The sequence below is a fragment of the Oncorhynchus nerka genome, unplaced genomic scaffold (assembly GCF_034236695.1).
Source record: "Oncorhynchus nerka isolate Pitt River unplaced genomic scaffold, Oner_Uvic_2.0 unplaced_scaffold_2270, whole genome shotgun sequence".
Lineage (NCBI taxonomy): Eukaryota > Metazoa > Chordata > Actinopteri > Salmoniformes > Salmonidae > Oncorhynchus > Oncorhynchus nerka.
The window spans coordinates 1-20,468 of NW_027039027.1; the positions used below are offsets into that span (position 1 = coordinate 1).

Sequence of the window (20,468 nt, forward strand, 5' to 3'; positions counted from 1 at the left end):
TCCCAATCAAAGTATTTTTAGCGTGGAGAGGGGTTTAGGTGCACTTCAGTGCTCCGGTATTTTTCAAATAACATTGACATTAAAGCTTATTTCATTGACATGACTCCTGCCTGCACTGGAGAAGAAAGTTCTCTCTCAGCTCGACTTTGTTCTGACACGGCTGAACAGTTCCATTTCCCCGTCTCCCCTGGGTCCCCTTGCATCTCCCAATTTATAACCCAACATCCTTCAAAACCTTCAGGTGCCCTGGTGCACTACACTATCTATTCCATACACTATCTATATCCCCTTTATCAAACAAGACCCTAGTAGTACTATTGGCTCTGGCTAAACCATTGACGATCCATGGATTAAGAAGTCACACCAAGATATGGAGGTACACTAATACAACAGTGGAATAGGCTACCTTGTGCAGAAGATGGAGGTGTGGGGTCAGTTAGGTAGGGGCAGTCAGTAGTAGATGATCAGTCTCACTAGAATACAGTACCTGCTGCTGGCCCTTGAGGAAGTCTTCCCTCTTGCCAGTTTTGGTCTTCTCTGTGCCGCTCTGCTGCAGGTGCTTCAGTCTGGAGGCAGCCGAGGAGTGGCCTTTACCCACAGCTGAAGAGCTGTTGCCTCCCTGGAGAAGGAGACAAGGAGAGGAGAAGAGGGGAGAGATGTGAGTATTAAGTGTCACAGAGCACGAACAGATTTACCTTTCAGTCCTTTTAATCAGACATAAACCGACTCAATAGAAGCTCTCACCCAGTACCCCCACCGGCTGCTGAAAGCCCTAAGATCAGGGTCCTCACTCTAGCCCTCGCTGAAACACCTCCCTGCTATCCTCCCCACTGACTTTCACTACATCATTACACACTGGCTGCAGAAGATCTGACAAACAGGTGAATATGGAAATGAGAAATTCAAAGTGGTGTGTGTGTAGCGTGGCTGCACCAGGGGCTCCATCATACGATGTCGTCGGCTCAACCATTTTCTCTGCTTCTAATATGCAAAAAGCAAATGCGCACTCACTCGCTCCAACACGCGCACATCCTATATACTCCCCAACCCCCTCCACACACGCACATTGGCTAAGAGGAAAGGCAGTGCATTTGATTACAGGAGACTGAGCACCCAGTATGGTATGCTAATATGAATCATTCAGGGGTAGAGCAGGGAACCTGGGTGAAGGATCTGATTGGCCTAATGAGACCCAGTTATAGGCAGTGGTGGTTACAGTACTGAGAGTGATGCAACAAGGCGTGAAAACGCTGCAACTCCACAGGAAACCCCACGTCAAGCCCACGGGACCTGTTTCTCCAGCTGAACGGCCGAGAGGAGAAACAGTCCCTGACAGTCAAGCCCCACTGTAGCTTGGCACTCCACTGTAGCTTGGCTGAATGAAAGTCCATGTACACACTGAGACAACATGGTGGTCCATGCTACAGTCTACCTCTCTGTCTCTGAGTCTATCTATCAGCATTACTCAACCATGTACTTCATTTTGGGAGCTTTACAAGGAGCGTTGACCCTAAAGGTGAAATGACAAACTCCGACTCCCAGCATGCAATGAGCCCTCCGAGGTCTGGTCTGCCCTATGCTAATGATTTACTATGGGATAATGAAAACAACAGTGTGTGTCTGTATTCAGTTTCAGGCCAATTTGTAAACAAGCCTCGACATTTCGTTTGTCGATAAGCCGAAAGAAAGTTCAAGGTAAAGCCATAATAGTTGATGATGCAGGTAACTGGTAATTGATTACAGAGACGAGAGAAGCAGCAAAGGACAAAGAGAAGACAAAGACGTGAAGAGGGGGGGGGGGGGGAATAAAGAGGGGAGAGAAAGAGAAACGACAGTTTATTGCAGCAGAGATTGGACTTGCCCTGGTTTACAGAGTAGAAACAGAAGATCAATGAAAAAGACAATGAGCAACCCGTCTCCAAGTCGACAGTAGCACCACATAACTAATCACAGTACAGAGAAGGAGAGCATCTGCCGCAGGCCCCTTCGAGTTGAACAGATTTCAGATTTAAAGCCTTTGGACTGCCAAAATCGACCCGTTTTCACAGGGAGCAGACGACAGATTACTTGTATGTGGGAATTGTCAGGTTGAGAGGTTCAACGGAGGTGTGAGGTATAACTCCATGTGAGGTTGGTCATTTATGTGCTGTCACATTCCCTCTGAAGTCAGTAGGAGGAAGACAAGATAAAGCCTCAGCTTCAGCAGAAACAGCAACCCCAACACTTAAAGCCAAAAAGACAGAAGAGGATAGAGAGAAGTGAGTGCATGCCCTCTAAAGAGCAGAGTCTATGCAGGGGTGCACGTTATAGACCTTGGTCATCGTGGCAGGAGTGTAGGAGGGTTTGGGCTTGGGTGGGACTAGGGGCTTCTTGGTCTCTGGGGTGCTGGTGCCAGGCATCTGGGCTGGGTCTGGAGCCTCTGACAAGGCAGTGTCAGTGGCGGGGAGAGGTGCACTGTGGTGGGGTGGCCACTGAGCTCCAGCAGGGTGTTCTCCAGCTCGCGGATGGTTTCATCCAGGCTGTCCAGCCTCCTGTAGGTGCTGCTCCTAATGTCCTCTCCCTGCTTCCAGGGGTTCGGTCCCTGTTCTTCCCTGGCCTGGCTCTCCTCACAACCTGCAGACCCATTGGGTTTCACTGCTGCTTCTGCAGAGTCCTGACTGGGCTCCGGAAGGGTGGCAAGAATGCTCTTTATTCCAGTGCTGTGAGGGAGTGTCAGGTTCCTGGCCCCTGTCTCCACCCCTCTCCTCAGAACCTCTCTCAGAGAGTCCTGCTGCTCAGGGGAGAGAGTTATCCTGGAGCCCAGGGTACTGGGGCTGCTGCTCAGGCTGCTGTGAGAAGATCCTGCTCTAGGCTTGGGGACCACATTGGATGACCCTGTGTCCTCCTCCCTGCCCAGCAGTAACTGCAGCTTCCTGTAGGCCTCTCTGACCGTCACAATCTCCCTGAAGAATACCAGTAGTGGAGCCCCACACAGACGGGTTTCAGTGCTTCCCTCTGAAGGCTGAGGTGGGATGGTGAGTGTCTGTAGAGCCTCTCCCCAGGTCCTGCTGAGCTTCTGAGCCTCCGAGGGTGACATCACCATCACCCCCAGCTCAGTCAGCACCAAGGACAGCTCTTCTCTCTCCTCCCTCTCTTCCTCCTTCTCAAAGGACTCCAGGATTCTCAGCTCCCCCCGCCGAGAGAGCTTCCTCTGGGGCTGGCTGACGGGATCCTTCCCCTTAGAGACCTCCTGGATCTTGGGGGATGTCTGGGGAGGAGCAGTCTGGCTCTGGGACTGGTTCACTGTTGGGGACATCTGATGGTCCTGTGTCAAGTCTCTGACAAAGCCTTCTGAGGGAGAGGGTGAAACTGACACGCACTCTGTCGGCACGATCCGGGGACAGGAGAGAAGGACGGACCAGGAAGGGCCGTGCTCTGTGCCTGTTAAACAGAATGGGTGAATAGAATTAATATTCCAGCATACATTCAATAAGATAAAATAGGATTGTTTTCTAAACAGTGTAATGGTAACTGATCACCCTAAAATACTTCTCATTAGGGCACTAACTAGAGTGATGCCAGTATGCATTCTTATTGCCCTGCTTCCACTGTAGGCCAGAGCAGTCCAACGATGCCTAGACAGCTGTGATAGCTTAGAGTTTCACAACTGCACACACACACACACACACGCACACGCAAGACTTGGAGCACTGCAACCAACACAGAGAGAGACTAGTCACTGGAGAAGTTTTGTGTGTAAGGAAGAGTGATCACTCTATCAGGGAGTGAGTGTGTAAGCAGTATAGGGTGTGTCTGAAGACAGTGTGTTTCGGGGGTGTGGTGCTGGTAGTGTAGAACAAGGGGGAGTGCTGGACCAAAGGGCTGCATTTAAAACAATAGTACAAACTCCTTTATTTTCCCTACAGCACCAAGCAGAATAGTGTCAGTACATTCTGGCCAGACCAGCTGTGTTTGACAGGAGACCCTGTGGAGAGCACTCTGCAGATAGAGATAAAAGGGTGAGGGTGGGGTGTACTGGGAAGGGTGTAGAGATCAGGGATGGAACATGGGTGTGTATTTGAGGGAGGGGGTAGAGGGGTGGAAGTGTTAGTTCGGAGGAGGAAGGAGGGACGAGAGGAAGGTGAGGGCAGGCTCAGGAAGCAGCAGTCCACACAAGCCCTCGCGAGGTCAGGGAGGGTGTTATCTGGTGCACAGGGTCTGGGGGCCATAGGTCGAGGCTGAGGGGGGCACGCTGGTCCCACTGCGGGGGAAATGGGCAGGACAGGGGAGGGGGTGGGCTGAGCCCGAGGGGGCCCCTCCTGAAACAGCTGACAGGGGAAGGGTAGAGGAAGGGGAGGGGACAGTTGAAGTAATGTAAATAATACAATTAGGGATAAGTTATCCATAATATCAAGATCAATTATCATAACTGGTCTATCAAAAATTACAGTAAAAAATATATATAATCAGTCCAATTTATTGTTCACTATGTGGCCAGCAGGGCATACGAAGACAATCACACAACTCAACGCCATTTGGGTCCACGTGGCCAGGCTGGGTTGGTCTGTGAGCTCTGGGTGACACGCAGTGTGTGTGTGACTAAGCTGTGTGATCAGCAGTAATCTGGACCCACAGTGAATGGACTCTCCTGTCTCAGTGAGGAGGCCTGGGGTGTGAGTAACATATGGCACCTGCTGCTTTTGACCTGACCATGCTCTCTAACACACCAAGCAGCCAGCTAATGAGGCCTACAACAGTGTGAGTGTGTGTGTGTAGCTACACGCTCTCGGCAAAATTAGGGAAGCGGAGGAAGTGGTCGTTTTCAGTAACATTTCCCATTCCCCTTACTCTAAAACCCTTCAGGGACCACTTCTATGAATACTATATCAACTCTGCAAACACTATTAATCCACTATTTCCTGCTGGTATACAACAGTACCTCCAGTTCAGCAGCGATCATGTCCTCCTTCTCTCCCTCCTCCTTGTCTCCAGGCGATGGTGGGAGTGGGTGGACGAGGACGCGGTTTTCAGACACCGAAATCCGTCGAGCTTCATGGGGCTTCTGTGCTTCTGCCCCTCCTCCGCCTCCGACTTTTACACATACATAGTGGAGATCAGAAACTAGGGCAGGATGTGTGTGTCTGTGTGAATATACATCCATGCCTCATGCTCTGTCACCTTCATGCTCTTTGCCGGGATAAGGGTCTCTCCGCTGCGGGTGATCAGTCCAGCCGGGGATGATGGAAGCTGCGTCGAGGTGGTGGGGGAGGGGGCGACTTCGAGGGCTTCTCTGTGCGAGAAGCGAGTCACTGTCAACTGCTCTGCATCTGTGGTAGGCAGGGGCAGTACCATGGGCAACTGCTAGAGAACCAGACACAGTACATTCATACGTGGCACCACAGCCGACACTGACACATCTAGGAGCTGAGTATGTGACAAAACACTGCTGCCCATCAGTACATCAAAACTGGTCTACTGCGCCACTCTGTTGGGTAAGGAGAGGTCTGATGTATCCTTACCAGAACCACGTCTGGAGCCAGGTTCCTTCCCCGAGAGCTTGTGTGTGGCGGTTGGGGCTTCTGGTAGGCTGGAAATCTGGGGTCCCTCCCCCACTCTGGGTGATCTGAGACTGGGAGGGTGTGTTGGAGGAGGCTTGCTGATCTGCTTGGCGGCAAAGTCCAGGTCTGGGATGGCCTTCATCAGCTCAGCCTGGGTCTCCTCCAGCAGACGGTTGATGTCTTGAGCACTGTACTGGGTCAGACTGGCCCGCTTCTCCTCCCAGTCCCGCTCTGCTGCCTGGGGAACCATAGAGAGATATAGCACAGGAGGGTTATTGTATTCACACACAGACACACGCACGCACACAGACACATGCACGCACACAGACACACAGACGCACACACACAGACACAGACACAGACGCACACACACAGACGCACACACACAGACACCAACACTCACCACAGGAGGTCTTTTAAAAATAAAAAATAAAATTACCTTTATTTTACTAGGCAAGTCAGTTAAGAAACAAATTCTTATTTTCATGACGGCCTAGGAACAGTGGGTTAACCGCCTGTTCAGGGGCAGAACGACAGATTTGTACCTTGTCAGCTCGGGGATTTGAACTTGTAACCTTCCGATTACTAGTCCAATGCTCTAACCACTAGGTTACCTGCCGCTTCCAATTAAGGTGCCAGGTTGGTGGCACCTTAATTGGGGGAGGACGGTCTTGTGGTAATGACTGGAGTGGAATCAGTGGAATGGCATCAAACACATCAAACATGTGTCTCTGTGTGTTTGATACCATTGCATTCGCCTCCGTTCCAGCTCTTATTATGAGCCTCCCTAGCAGAATGCACGGACACTCACTCACACATGTGCAGACATCCGTGCCACTTGTAGACCTCAATTTCAAGGCCTACGCACACTCTCCTCCAAAACCTAAGATAATGTGTCATCATACCAATGCTAGGACCAGGACAACTAAGACCAACACTAGAATGGAGTAACAGAAGGGTTCCTTACCAGTCGAACCTCCACAGACACAGCCTTATCAGCGGCAGCGCGGTTGGCCAGCTCTTCCAGGGCCCGGCCCTTGTGAGGCACAGGGGGATGAGTGTCCCTGTGAGGGCCAGAGGAGGGGTGGCTGTGTCCATGACCGTGACTGTGGCTGGAGTGGGGGCTCCAGTTAGACAGGCTGCTGCCGCCCCTCAGGTCACTGAGGTTGAGAGGGGGGCTGGTGGGCTTGTCAAAGTCAGAACTCTTACGGAAGTCCTCACTGCTGTGCTTGGGGAAGTCCTCCTGCTTCTTCCATACACCCTCGTTCACTTGCCTGACCACACAAACACAGCCAGTGTCAGGCGATGCCAGTAACGTCTGTATATCGGCCAGTATGTGTTCAGTGCTGATGGGCTGTGGCTAGACAATGCAGACTCTTGAGTTACACATCGTTCAGGTACCTGTGACGTTGGATCGGTGTCGATGTTTCAATGATGGTCAGTGTGTGGTGGGCTGTAGCCTACCTGCGAAAGGTGGTCACTGGTCAGTGTGTTGGGTCATACCTGCGCATGGCGGTCAGTGTGTTGGGTCATACCTGCGCATGGCGGTCAGTGTGTTGGGTCATACCTGCGCATGGCGGTCAGTGTGTTGGGTCGTACCTGCGCATGGCGGTCAGTGTGTTGGGTCGTACCTGCGAAAGGAGGTCAGTGTGTTGGGTCGTACCTGCGCATGGCGGTCAGTGTGTTGGGTCGTACCTGCGCATGGCGGTCAGTGTGTTGGGTCATACCTGCGCATGGCGGTCAGTGTGTTGGGTCGTACCTGCGAAAGGTGGTCAGTGTGTTGGGTCGTACCTGCGCATGGCGGTCAGTGTGTTGGGTCGTACCTGCGCATGGCGGTCAGTGTGTTGGGTCGTACCTGCGCATGGCGGTCAGTGTGTTGGGTCGTACCTGCGCATAAACGGTCAGTGTGTTGGGTCGTACCTGCGCATGGCGGTCAGTGTGTTGGGTCGTACCTGCGCATGGCGGTCAGTGTGTTGGGTCGTACCTGCGTAGAGAGGTCGGTGTGTTGGGTCGTACCTGCGCATGGCGGTCAGTGTGTTGGGTCGTACCTGCGGCGATGGCGGCCCGTGTCGCATTCCGCGCATAGGTGTCGTACCCGCGCATAAACGGTCAGTGTGTTGGGTCATACCTGCGCATGGCGGTCAGTGTGTTAGGTCGTACCTGCGCGATGGCGGTCAGTGTGTTGGGTATACCGGTGTGTTGGGTCGCATGCGATGGCGGTCAGTGTGTTGGGTCGCATTACCTCGTCAGGCGGTCAGTGTGTTGGGTCGTACCTGCGCAGGCGGTCAGTGTGTTGGGTCGTACCTGCATGGCGGTCAGTGTGTTGGGTCATACCTGCGCATGGCGGTCAGTGTGTTGGGTCGTGCCTGCGCATGGCGGTCAGTGTGTTGGGTCGCACCTGCGCATGGCGGTCAGTCGTGTTCGCGTGTTGGGTACCTGCGATGGCGGTCAGTGTGTTGGAGTCGCACCTGCATGGCGGGGTCAGTGTGTTGGGTCGGCGCGACCTGCGCATGGCGGGTCAGTGTGTTGGGTCGTACCTGCGCAGGCGGTCAGTGTGTTGGGTCGTACCTCGCATGGCGGTCAGTGGTGTTGGGTCGTACCTGCGCATAAACGGTCAGTGTGTTGGGTCGTACCTGCGCATGGCGGTCAGTGTGTTGGGTCGTACCTGCGCATGGCGGTCAGTGTGTTGGGTCGTACCTGCGTAGAGAGGTCGGTGTGTTGGGTCGTACCTGCGCATGGTGGTCAGTGTGTTGGGTTGTACCTGCGCATAGTGGTCAGTGTTGGGTCGTACCTGCGAATGGCGGTCAGTGTGTTGGGTCGTACCTGCGCATAGTGGTCAGTGTGTCAGTGACGCTCTTGCATCGTTTCAGCAGGGCGTCCAGTCTGTGTGGCTCCTCCTTCAGGAACTTGACGGCTTCCACCTCCACCCTCAACACCACCCGCATCTTACTCTGCAGACTGGGGAACTGGTCTGGAGGGGGACAGGGAGAGAGAGGGACACTACATATTAACATCATGAGTTGCAACGGAGTCTGATTCTGAGAGTGGTGATTGTGATGTCTGGATGTTTGAGACTGATGTGTGTCTGTGATTGTCACAGTGTCTACAGTGTGATGAGTGTATCAGACCAGGTGAGTGTGTCTCAGAGTGATCAGTGTATGAGACCATGTCAGTGTGTCTGGAGTGAGCAGTGTATGAGACCATGTCAGTGTGTCTGTGAGTGAGCAGTGTATGAGACCATGTCAGTGTGTCGGTGAGTGATCAGTGTATCAGGGAGTAACTTACTCTTGAGCTCTGTGAGTGTCTCTCCTAGTTTCCTCAGAAGTGAGGCCTTCTCCTCCAGCTCCTGAACCAGTCACCAGTTTGTGATTGACAGGCAGACCCTTCTGGATATCCTCCACGGACTTCTCCAGGTCACTGGGAGACAACACAGGAGAGACGTGTCAACACAAGGCCTTCACAGTTAACATGAACATGTTTGTGTTATGAGGACTGCAATGTTCTACTGAGAATGGCCACACAACTGTGGTGTGTGTGTGTCGAAGCGAGAGAACCACAAGATTTGATGGAGAGACATACACACAGTCTGGACACACACACGAACGCTGGCACACACACACACACACACACGCACACACACACACACAGGCACAGGCTGACGAAGCAAAACCACTAATGAAAATCAACTTAATGATGTCAAGTAAATCAGCCTGAAGCCATATGGCCAATCAAATTGGTAGAAATAAAATGGCTGTTAGCAACGGTTAATAACAAGCCTAGATTAACAGCGATGATCTAACGAGGCAAATGATTCATTCAACAATGTCCACTCATATAAAAGTTACACACTCTTTGCTAAACCTGGCAGTGTCTGGGCACCCATGGGGATTGTTTGTGTTAACAGTAGGACGGCCTGTATTACTGCCTTAGTACAACCATATGAATCAGTCAGTCAGTCAGTCAGTCAGTCAGTCAGTCAGTCAGTCAGTCAGTCAGTCAGTCAGTCAGTCAGTCAGTCAGTCAGTCAGTCAGTCATTCAACAAACGGATCTTAAGGAAGGAATGATTCCGTGACCAGGTGAGTACTGACTGGAGCTGCTGGATGATAAACTCCTCCTCGTTGAGGTATTTGAGTCTCTCCTCTTCCACCAGGAGAGCGCTGTCGCTGCAGAGGGTCCTCCCTGCTTCCTCAGACGTCACTCACACGCACTTTCAGCTCCTTCTCCGTTCTTTTCAGCAGCGTCTTCACACTGTCCTGGTTCTGGGCTGCACACGCACACGCACGCACACACACACACACACACACAATACTGAATGGTTTAAACAAGATTATATTGTGTAACTAATAGTGTTCTGAATGATAGCCCTTGTAGCAGAAATCAGTGTATCCAAATTGTGTAGGTAATAGAGGTTACAGGGTGTCTGAGGTCAAACAGTAGAGAATTCTGCAGATGATTAATGGTACACATCTGCCAATACAATAGGCCTTCCTCCAAATTTGGTATCACACACCTCCAAGGTGGTCCTGCCCAGAGCAGTAAGGAGCTTGTAGAGGTCAAGATAGCAAAGGAATCACCAGTGAGCCAACATCCTGCGTAGTACCATGTTATAGGCGGTTATTACTATTAGCAATGAAAACGTTTTTTTCTGGACCAAATTGGATACATTTTTCAACGGAGCTGACAGAACATTTTGCAGTGAAAGCTAATTCCCTGCAATTCTCCGCTTTGCCATGGCTAATCCTGTGTTCTCATGCTCAAACATTAAAACAAAATCAATGGGACCCCAATCAGGGCCCCTGAGCATGTGTCCTGCGTGTCCGGTCGGTAATGCAGACATGCAAAAACTTCTCATAAATTCATTGTTTGATTTGCTTCATTGCTTTAGCTTTTATTTTCTAGTTCTAAAATATTATATTATTAGAAAATATATAGGCCAATTATTATTTTTTAATTCCTTGGTGTGGCGGCAACAGTTGACCAGAGCTGCTTCTAAATGAATACCTGGGAGACACTGGTGTGTGTCTGTCTGAACAGTACTGCCCTGCCCTTGACTGCATATGGTGTGTTCTATTTTGGCCTTGTCTGTCTAATAATGAGGATGCACTGCCTTGTCCATGAGTTTGTACCTCCACAATGTGTGTATCTCTCTCTCCGTGTGTGTGAGAGAGAGAAAGAGTGTGTGTGTTTGTGTTATTAACAACAGATTGCTCTGTCCTTGAGAGCTCTGCGGGCGTTCTGATGCGCCAGCGCTCCTGTCTGAGCCAACCTGTCTCCCCTGCTAACAGAATGTGATTAGCTGATGATGGAACCCATCACGGTGCTGTGTGCTGTGTGTGTGTGTGTGTGTGTGTGTGTGTGCACGTGTGTCTCAATCAGGGAAAAATAAGGCAGAAAACAGCAGGTTTCCAGTTCGCGAATTGCACTAGTAGGGACCTCTAAATCCTACTGTAAAATTCAAGACACATCCAGAACTATGAATGGAACCTGTCATAATGCAAAACAACCACTACTGAGATGAAAGCACCTGCTTAGCAAGGGAAGTTAATCATGGATTGCTTTTATGTTCCAGGGAATCAAACTGAACAACAGTATAAACAATGTGCTCTGCAGCATTACTTCTGATTTGCCCCAATAGAAGAAATGCATTAAAACCCCATTTATTCTCATCCAGCCACAGCAGTCACAATGAAAACATTTCTACTCTCTTTCTGTTCCTTTCTCTGCATTACGCTACCTCTACCACGTTCACCCTTCCTCTCCCTTCTCTCTCTCGCTCTACATAATTCATGAGCATCATGTATTATTCAGGCCTGGGGCCGTCTCCATGGGCAACGGGGCGGGTCAGAGGTTAGGAGTCAGGCTTGGGCTCCCACACAGGTAAATGACTGACATTATTACTACTCTCTAGTCCCATTGTGCTGCATTTGGCTTCCATTTACCACTTTACTCCTCTCCACCCGTGTCTTTTATCCTCAGAACAGCCTCAATTCATCGGGGCACGGACTCTACAAGGTGTCGAGAGCGTTCCACAGGGATGCTGCCCCCGTTGACTTCAATAGTTCCCACAGTTGTATCAAGTTGTCTGGACATCCTTCGGGTGGTTGTTGATACACATGGGAAACTGTTGAGCGTGAAAAACCCATCAGCGTTGCAGTTCTTGAACCTGGCACCTACAGTACTACCATACCCCGTTCATAGGCACTTATTTTGTCTTGCCCATTCAGCCTCTGAATGGCACAGACACACAAGCCATGTCTCAATCGTCTCAAGGCTTAAAAATCTTTATTTAACTTGTCTCCTCCCCTTCATCTACACTGATTGAAGTGGATCTAACAGGTGACATCAATAAGGGATCATAGCTTTCACCTGGATTCACCTTGTCAGTCTATGTTGTGGAAAGAGCAGGTATGCATAATGTTTTGTACACTCAGTGTATTCTTTCTCCAACAATAAATCCCACCACTTAAACCCAGTTCCTCATCAGAAGAGAGTTGGTGCAGGTACTGCTGCTGTGCCTCTCTGTGCGCACCAGTTGTATGTTGAGGAAATCACAGGCTATAAAACTACAAAACCCAGGATTCATGAGCCATTGAGCTGGGCCCTAAGGGAGAGCTTAACGATGCATGAAGTGGACTGGACCACTGACTGTGTCCACTGTTATGTTTCATAAACTCTCTCTAAAGGAAGAGACAGACAGGGCAGACTGTTGAACGGCCCTGCGCTGTCCCTAAATCACATACGCCATATCCTCCACACTTCATTTCTTTTCTCCACTGATCTGATGTGTTAGAGCAACCACTTCCACCCCCCCCTCCAGAGGGTTAAGACACCGACAGGACGATTCTCTTCTCTCCTCAGCCTGTAACCATGGTACCGCAGGGAGTCACAGCGGAGACGTTGAATGGTTTCATTTCTTTCCATTATCTGATGCTGCGTCCATCTTCACAGGGATATCCACTAGGCTCGGGTCTTAACTCTTAGTACCAACACATACGGCAACTTTAATCCTCCAATGTCTCGCATCGCAAACATCCTCAAAGCATACTATGACCTAAATGTGTTGTAGAAGAAGACATCTGGTTCATTATTGTGTGTGTGTGTGTGTGTGTGTGTATGTATGTATGTATGTGTGTGTATGTATGTATGCATGTGAGTGTGTGTATGTATGCATGTGAGTGTGTGTATGTATGCATGTGAGTGCGTGTGTGTGTGTGTATGTATGCATGTGAGTGTGTGTGTGTATGTATGCATGTGAGTGTGTGTATGTATGTATGCATGTGAGTGTGTGTATGTATGTATGCATGTGAGTGTGTATATGTTTGCATGTGAGTGTGTATATGTTTGCATGTGAGTGTGTGTATGTTTGCATGTGAGTGTGTGTATGTTTGCATGTGAGTGTGTGTATGTTTGCATGTGAGTGTGTATATGTTTGCATGTGAGTATGTTTGCATGTGAGTGTGTATATGTTTGCATGTGAGTGTGTGTATGTTTGCATGTGAGTGTGTGTATGTTTGCATGTGAGTGTGTATATGTTTGCATGTGAGTGTGTGTATGTTTGCATGTGAGTGTGTGTATGTTTGCATGTGAGTGTGTATATGTTTGGTGTGTATATGTTTGCATGTGAGGTGTTTGTATGTTTGCATGTGAGTGTGTGTATGTTTGCATGTGAGTGTGTATATGTTTGCATGTGAGTGTGTGTATGTTTGCATGTGAGTGTTTGTATGTTTGCATGTGAGTGTGTGTATGTTTGCATGTGAGTGTGTGTATGTTTGCATGTGAGTGTTTGTATGTTTGCATGTGAGTGTGTGTATGTTTGCATGTGAGTGTGTGTATGTTTGCATGTGAGTGTTTGTATGTTTGCATGTGAGTGTGTGTATGTTTGCATGTGAGTGTGTTGGTGTAAACAGCCGTACTAATCGATGCATTGAGAGTAGGCCCAGGCGTTTTCACCTGCATCTTGCGGAGCTGGGAGAGTTGTTTGCGCAGGTCGGTGGCGTTCTGCTGCAGGTCGTGGAGGTGAAGCTGCATCTGCAGCCGGGTGACGGTGGTGACCTGGCTGTCTCCGGTGGGAGGGGGGGGCATCAGAGCCAGCGGGGCCGACGGCGTCAGAGCTGACAATCACAGGACAGAACACAGGTTATGAGGAAGTTAGAGGAAACTGGGTTATTTACAATGCTGTATGTATAAAGACATCTGACACACAACAGAAGATACATGCACGCACACACACACACACACACACACACACACAGTTCCACACGCAGTCTTGGGAGCACAGGTAAAGGATCCCAGCTCAGTTCCTGGACAGAGGTAGACTGAAAACGAACAGAGAGAGCCTGTTGATGGTGCGAGGAGAATATCCTTCTGAATCTCAGATGTATGAACATCCAGACAGACCCAGAATGAGTAAGGGACCAACAAGACAGGACCAGAGACGGTGGGGGGTAGAGAGGAGTATAGACAGACCTGACCTCTAGGTAACCAACCAAAGGGAACATAAGAAAAGAGACACATCACCACCAATATCTGGACCTGTGACAACACCAGACACCCAACCAGGGGCAGAGAGATGAGAGGAGAGATAGAAGAGAAGAGGGAAGGAAGAAGAGTCGAAACTACCTTTCCGCTTCAGCCGTCCAGCTGTAACACAGAAGCAGTGAGCCAGTTAACCAAAGATAAAGAGAGAGAAGAGAGAGTGGAGGAAAACTGGGAGTAATCTTCAAGGTTTACATTGCCAAGGGCAAATGTGGACCCCTGGACACTTCCTCTATCGACTATTGCTGAGAGAAAAATGGCTAATTTAACAGCTTTATTTTTTCTGGTGTTATTTCATGTCAAGGAGAGGCATCAAAGGCAGTACGTGTCTTTTCGCTGGCCCTTTGAAGGTCTGGCCATTGAACAGCAAGTCTATGCAGACTCACTCATGCTAAACGGAGGCATGAGGAACAGGGGAAGAAAGAGATCTGGAGAGAGAGAGGGAGTGAGAGAAAAGAGAAATACAACAGAAGAAGAAAGGGAAGGAAATGTGAGAGTAAGAGAGAGATATTAGAGGAAGCAGGGACAGAGGGAAGGGTTTGTGTCTAGGTTGCGAGTTGAGGGAGATGTCATTCAATGTCTGTTGAGGTTTAAAGACCAGGAGCCATCTTATCTGTTAAAATAACAGGTCTATGCCTGGCCCAATGGTAAATTGATTTTTTATTTTACCTTTTTATTTAACTAGGCAAGTCAGTTAAGAACAAATTCTTATTTTCAATGACGGCCTAGGAACAGTGGGTTAACTGCCTGTTCAGGGGCAGAACGACAGATTTGTACCTTGTCAGCTCGGGGATTTGAACTTGCAACCTTTCGGTTACTAGTCCAACTCTCTAACCACTAGGCCTAGTGGTCTGAAAACTGATCTGAAAACTAAGCTCAACTTGAACTATTGTAAATGGTTAACAGGACGGTACGCAGTCTGACTACAAGATCAAACTAAAACTCAATTCACCTCAATCTAGTTTGAGCTACAACTTTAGGCGTGGTACTCACTTCCAGTGGCGGAGCCGTCGCTGTTGGATTCGGTCTTCTCGCTGGAAGAGAAAGGGAAGGGCCGTGAGAACTCCGAGCCCTGGTCCGGAGGGCAGCCCGCCATCATGCAGAGACGCAGTAGGCCGCATCTGAGGAGGGCCACAGGGCAAGGCAATTACAGTGCTAATGCCAACACCTGTACTATACTTACGCATGATGTACTTACACTACAGAGTGCTTTATACTGGCCACAGGGCAAGGTGACTATTACCAGCCAATTACAGTGCTAATGCCAACACCTGTACTATAATCATGTACAGTGCTACTATACTGTAATAATGTACTTGAACGTATTCTGGTCTATTAAACAACGATATAGCATCCTGAGACCAGTCATGTATTTCTGTGCTCGTCCTGTCATGGTCTACTGCTGTAGTAGCATATACATCTATGATTGGCTCTGTGTGTTTGGGCTCTTAAGGGGGTCTTACGTGGTGTCACTGTCGGGTGCTTTGGTCAGTACACTCTGAACCAGGCCTGTCAGACTGGCTATCTGTTTCTCCATGGCCTCCATACGGTCCAGACGGTCCAGCACGGTCCCTGGAGAAAGCCAGTAGGTTAACACACGCTGGTCAGTTAGGTTCACTCACACACACACACCAACATGGAAGCTGGTGCACCCACACATCCCACAGTAACGTCAAAACATACTAGTATACACTAGAAAACACCTAGTGAAACAGTTACTGTATAGAGGAAGCATGAAATATCAAACCACACATACACACACACACACACACTCACACACTCACCTGGACTCAGAAGTCTCTCCATGGAGTGGGGAGCTGTATCCGGGTGCAAACCTGCTCCCGTCCCCTCCTGGCCCGGCCTGCAGGACCAGAGGGTCAGAGCTGGAGCTGGGCCTGGACTTGGGGCTCTCCACAAACACGGAAGAGGAGGCTGAGTCCTTGCGGAAGTTCTGCCTGACCGGAGAGGCTCGGCTGGGGGAGCTAGAGTACGAGTCCCCCTGTCCCTCAGCTGCATATCAGGGATCTTCTGTGGGGAGGAGGGGGCATGCGGAAGCCCATGCCCAGTGTGGCTGAGGAATAGGAGTCGGAGTAGAGGGGACCTCCAGGCTTGTACAGGGCATCCTCCAGCTCCCCTGCAGGGCGGCAGCAGAGTAGGTGCTGAGGGAGCGCACAGAGCCGCGGCGGTACAGCCCACCAGACACGGGGAAGCCGAAGGGGTCTCCAATGGCAGCCAGCGACTGTGTGGAGGCGATGCTGAGGCGGCCCTCGTGTACCAGGCTGTAGGGGTCGGCGTACAGCCCCTCCTTCACCAGCATCATGTTCTTCCCAGAAACCTCCTCGCCGGGCTTGACGTCACGGCGCTCCAGGATGGCACTAGGGAGGAGGATAGGCCGGCGTTGGGGCTCCCGTGGTGGGAGCCGCTCCAGGGTGGTGGGAGTGCTGGGGCTGGTGCTGCTGGGGGTGCTGCTGGTGCTGGGAGTGTTGTTGTAGCTGGGGGTGACTACCCGGCCCGGCAAAGGAGGGGGGCCGACCCCCGCTGTAAGACAGACGGGAGCGGGATGGGGAGCCGGATGGGGGAGAGGCGGAGGAGGAGGGCAGGGTGTTGAGGCGGGGGCGGGCAGGGGGAGGACTTCGGGACGTGGTACACCAGATCCCTCTGAAACGACATCAGGGACGGGGTGGAGGTAGGTTACCATGTGGATACCAGTGGATGAAAACGCTGTGCTCCCTCAGCCAGGCTGACAATCGAGGATAGGAAATCACACGCTGACATTGACAGTTCAGGCAGCCCTGGCCTATCATCGCAAGCCCACATCAAATACCAGCACACAATCAACACGCAGATTGAAGTCTATAATGGCTCTATCCAAGAGTACAGTAAGGCTTATAGGAGGGTGCATTGCCTACATGTATTGACTGTCACCTTAGGAGTGTAATAACTGAAAATGAAAGAGCTTAAAAGAGGCCTAGTCCAGCCTTATTGTTTCTTTCTTCTCCTTCCACTCGCCTAAGAGAACCTCTGAGCCTCCTTTTAACCAGCCCAACTAAAACCCACTGGATTACAAAGAGCTGGTATTAAGCACTTCTCCATATCTGCACATATCCATTTCTTCTCTATTGAAGAAGTGAGAGAAAGCAAGGAGATTAAACCACTCTGGTTCATTGGAATGAATGTGAGAATTTCCTCATCCACCACAGGTTCTTTCTTCTCTCCTCCACCGCTTGCCTGGATGGTCTAAAACTTTATATTCTGCCTGATTTTTACTCTGCATCTCCCACTTTTTCAATTCCTCTCTCTCTGTTTATGTCTTTCCACAACCTACAGTAATTATCTCTCTCTCCTGTTTGTCTTTCCTCAACCTACAGTAATAATCTCTCTCTCCTGTTTGTCTTTCCTCAACCTACAGTAATTATCTCTCTCTCACCTGTTTGTCTTTCCTCAACCTACAGTAATAATCTCTCTCTCCTGTTTGTCTTTCCTCAACCTACAGTAATTATCTCTCTCCTGTTTATGTCTTTCCTCAACCTACAGTAATTATCTCTCTCTCCTGTTTGTCTTTCCTCAACCTACAGTAATTATCTCTCTCTCCTGTTTGTCTTTCCTCAACCTACAGTAATTATCTCTCTCTCCTGTTTGTCTTTCCTCAACCTACAGTAATAATCTCTCTCTCCTGTTTGTCTTTCCCTCAACCTACAGTAATTATCGCTCTCTCCTGTTTGTCTTTCCTCAACCTACAGTAATAATCTCTCTCTCTGTTTGTCTTTCCTCTAACCTACAGTAATTATCTCTCTCCTGTTTGTCTTTCCTCAACCTACAGTAATAATCTCTCTCTCATGTTTTGTCTTTCCTCAACCTACAGTAATTATCTCTCTCTCCTGTTTGTCTTTCTCAACCTACAGTAATTATCTCTCTCTCCTGTTTGTCTTTCCTCAACCTACAGTAATTATCTCTCTCCTGTTTGTCTTTCCTCAACCTACAGTAATAATCTCTCTCCTGTTTGTCTTTCCTCAACCTACAGTAATTATCTCTCTCTCCTGTTTATGTCTTTCCTCAACCTACAGTAATAATCTCTCTCTCCTGTTTGTCTTTCCTCAACCTACAGTAATTACCTCTCCTGTTTGTCTTTCCTCAACCTACAGTAATAATCTCTCTCTCCTGTTTGTCTTTCCTCAACCTACAGTAATTACCTCTCCTGTTTGTCTTTCCTCAACCTACAGTAATTATCTCTCTCTCCTGTTTGTCTTTCCTCAACCTACAGTAATTATCTCTCTCTCCTGTTTGTCTTTCCTCAACCTACAGTAATAATCTCTCTCTCCTGTTTGTCTTTCCTCAACCTACAGTAATTATCTCTCTCTCCTGTTTGTCTTTCCTCAACCTACAGTAATAATCTCTCTCTCCTGTTTGTCATTCCTCAACCTACAGTAATTATCTCTCTCTCCTGTTTGTCTTTCCTCAACCTACAGTAATAATCTCTCTCTCCTGTTTGTCTTTCCTCAACCTACAGTAATTATCTCTCTCCTGTTTGTCTTTCCTCAACCTACAGTAATTATCTCTCTCTCCTGTTTGTCTTTCCTCAACCTACAGTAATTATCTCTCTCTCCTGTTTGTCTTTCCTCAACCTACAGTAATAATCTCTCTCTCCTGTTTGTCTTTCCTCAACCTACAGTAATTATCTCTCTCCCTGTTTATGTCTTTCTCACCTACAGTAATAATCTCTCTCTCCTGTTTGTCTTTCCTCAACCTACAGTAATTACCTCTCCTGTTTGTCTTTCCTCAACCTACAGTAATATCTCTCTATCTGTTTGTCTTTCCTCAACCTACAGTAATTACCTCCTGTTTGTCTTTCCTCAGCCTACAGTATTATCTCTCTCTCCTGTTTGTCTTTCCTCAATCTACAGTAATTATCTCTCTCTCCTGTTTGTCTTTCCTCAACCTACAGTAATTATCTCTCTCTCCTGTTTGTCTTTCCTCAACCTACAGTAATTATCTCTCTCTCCTGTTTGTCTTTCCTCAACCTACAGTAATAATCTCTCTCTCCTGTTTGTCTTTCCTCAACCTACAGTAATTACCTCTCTCTCCTGTTTATGTCTCTCCTCAACCTACAGTAATTATCTCTCTCTCCTGTTTATGTCTTTCCACAATCTACAGTAATTATCTCTTTCTCCTGTTTATGTCTTTCCACAATCTACAGTAATTATCTCTCTCCTGTTTGTCTTTCCTCAACCTACAGTAATTACCTTTCTCTCCTGTTTATGTCTTTCCTCAATCTACAGTAATTACCCCTCTCCTGTTTGTCTTTCCTCAACCTACAGTAATTATCTCTCTCTCCTGTTTGTCTTTCCTCAACCTACAGTAATTATCTCTCTCTCCTGTTTGTCTTTCCTCAACCTACAGTAATTACCCTCTCTCCTGTTTATGTCTTTCCACAACCTACAGTAATTATCTCTCTCACCTGTTTCTTTCTCAACTCTCCTACTCCTCCTTCCTCTAGTCATCCCTGTGTCTTTGCCTCCTCATCCTTTTTAAATATCCTTTTCCTTTCTCCCTAATCTTCACATACAGTATACTGTAAAGTGATGATGGACAGACTGTGTATAAGAGCCATTGCAGAGGGGAGGTCATCATACACACACACACACACACACACACACACACACACACACACACACACACACACACACACACACACACACACACACACACACACACACACACACACACACACACACTTGTACAGAGGAGTCGGGACACATACTTACATAAAACCCTGAAAACACAGTTAAACCAACTATCCAAACCCAAAAATGTACACCCGAGCAGTTCAATGTCAAGATGTTAGTTAACATGCAGGGGTAGTCCCCAGCACAGCACTGAACTAGGAGGGGGGTGCAGTTCACACACACAGTCATAGAACAAAGAGCCAGCAAAGAGCCAGCAACTTGAATGTTCTTCAAAGGCCTGGCTTTACCCCCTGGAAATATGAACTCTATGATTTAATTGAATCTAGTTTCATCTGGGATATTTTGGTGTTCCTCCATACAATTTAGGAATTTAGTATGCAGCACTCACAAAAACACACTCATACGCACAGACAGAGACCCCACACACACACACACACACACACACACACACACACACACACACACACACACACACACACACACACACACACACACACACACACTCTAATTATTTGCATAGGTAATGGCTGATTCATCCGCAATGTGGAAGTGTGACTATTACAGATGGAAGGGACTGAAAACAGAACAACTTCAAGGTTCCTTGAACCAAAACAGAGACATGCACAGGGGGTGAAACAAGCTCATCTCCCTGGGAAACATTGTTATTTTGTGTCCAGGCAGCATAGTGGTGCTCTTGAAGATAAAAGTACT

The 20,468-nt window shown here is 48.7% G+C and overlaps 1 pseudogene; it reads right to left on the reverse strand.

The window, feature by feature from the left end:
* Positions 1-59: 59 nt before the first annotated feature.
* Positions 60-20,468, reverse strand: part of LOC135567258 (SRC kinase signaling inhibitor 1-like) — a 39,243-nt pseudogene continuing 18,834 nt past the window's right edge.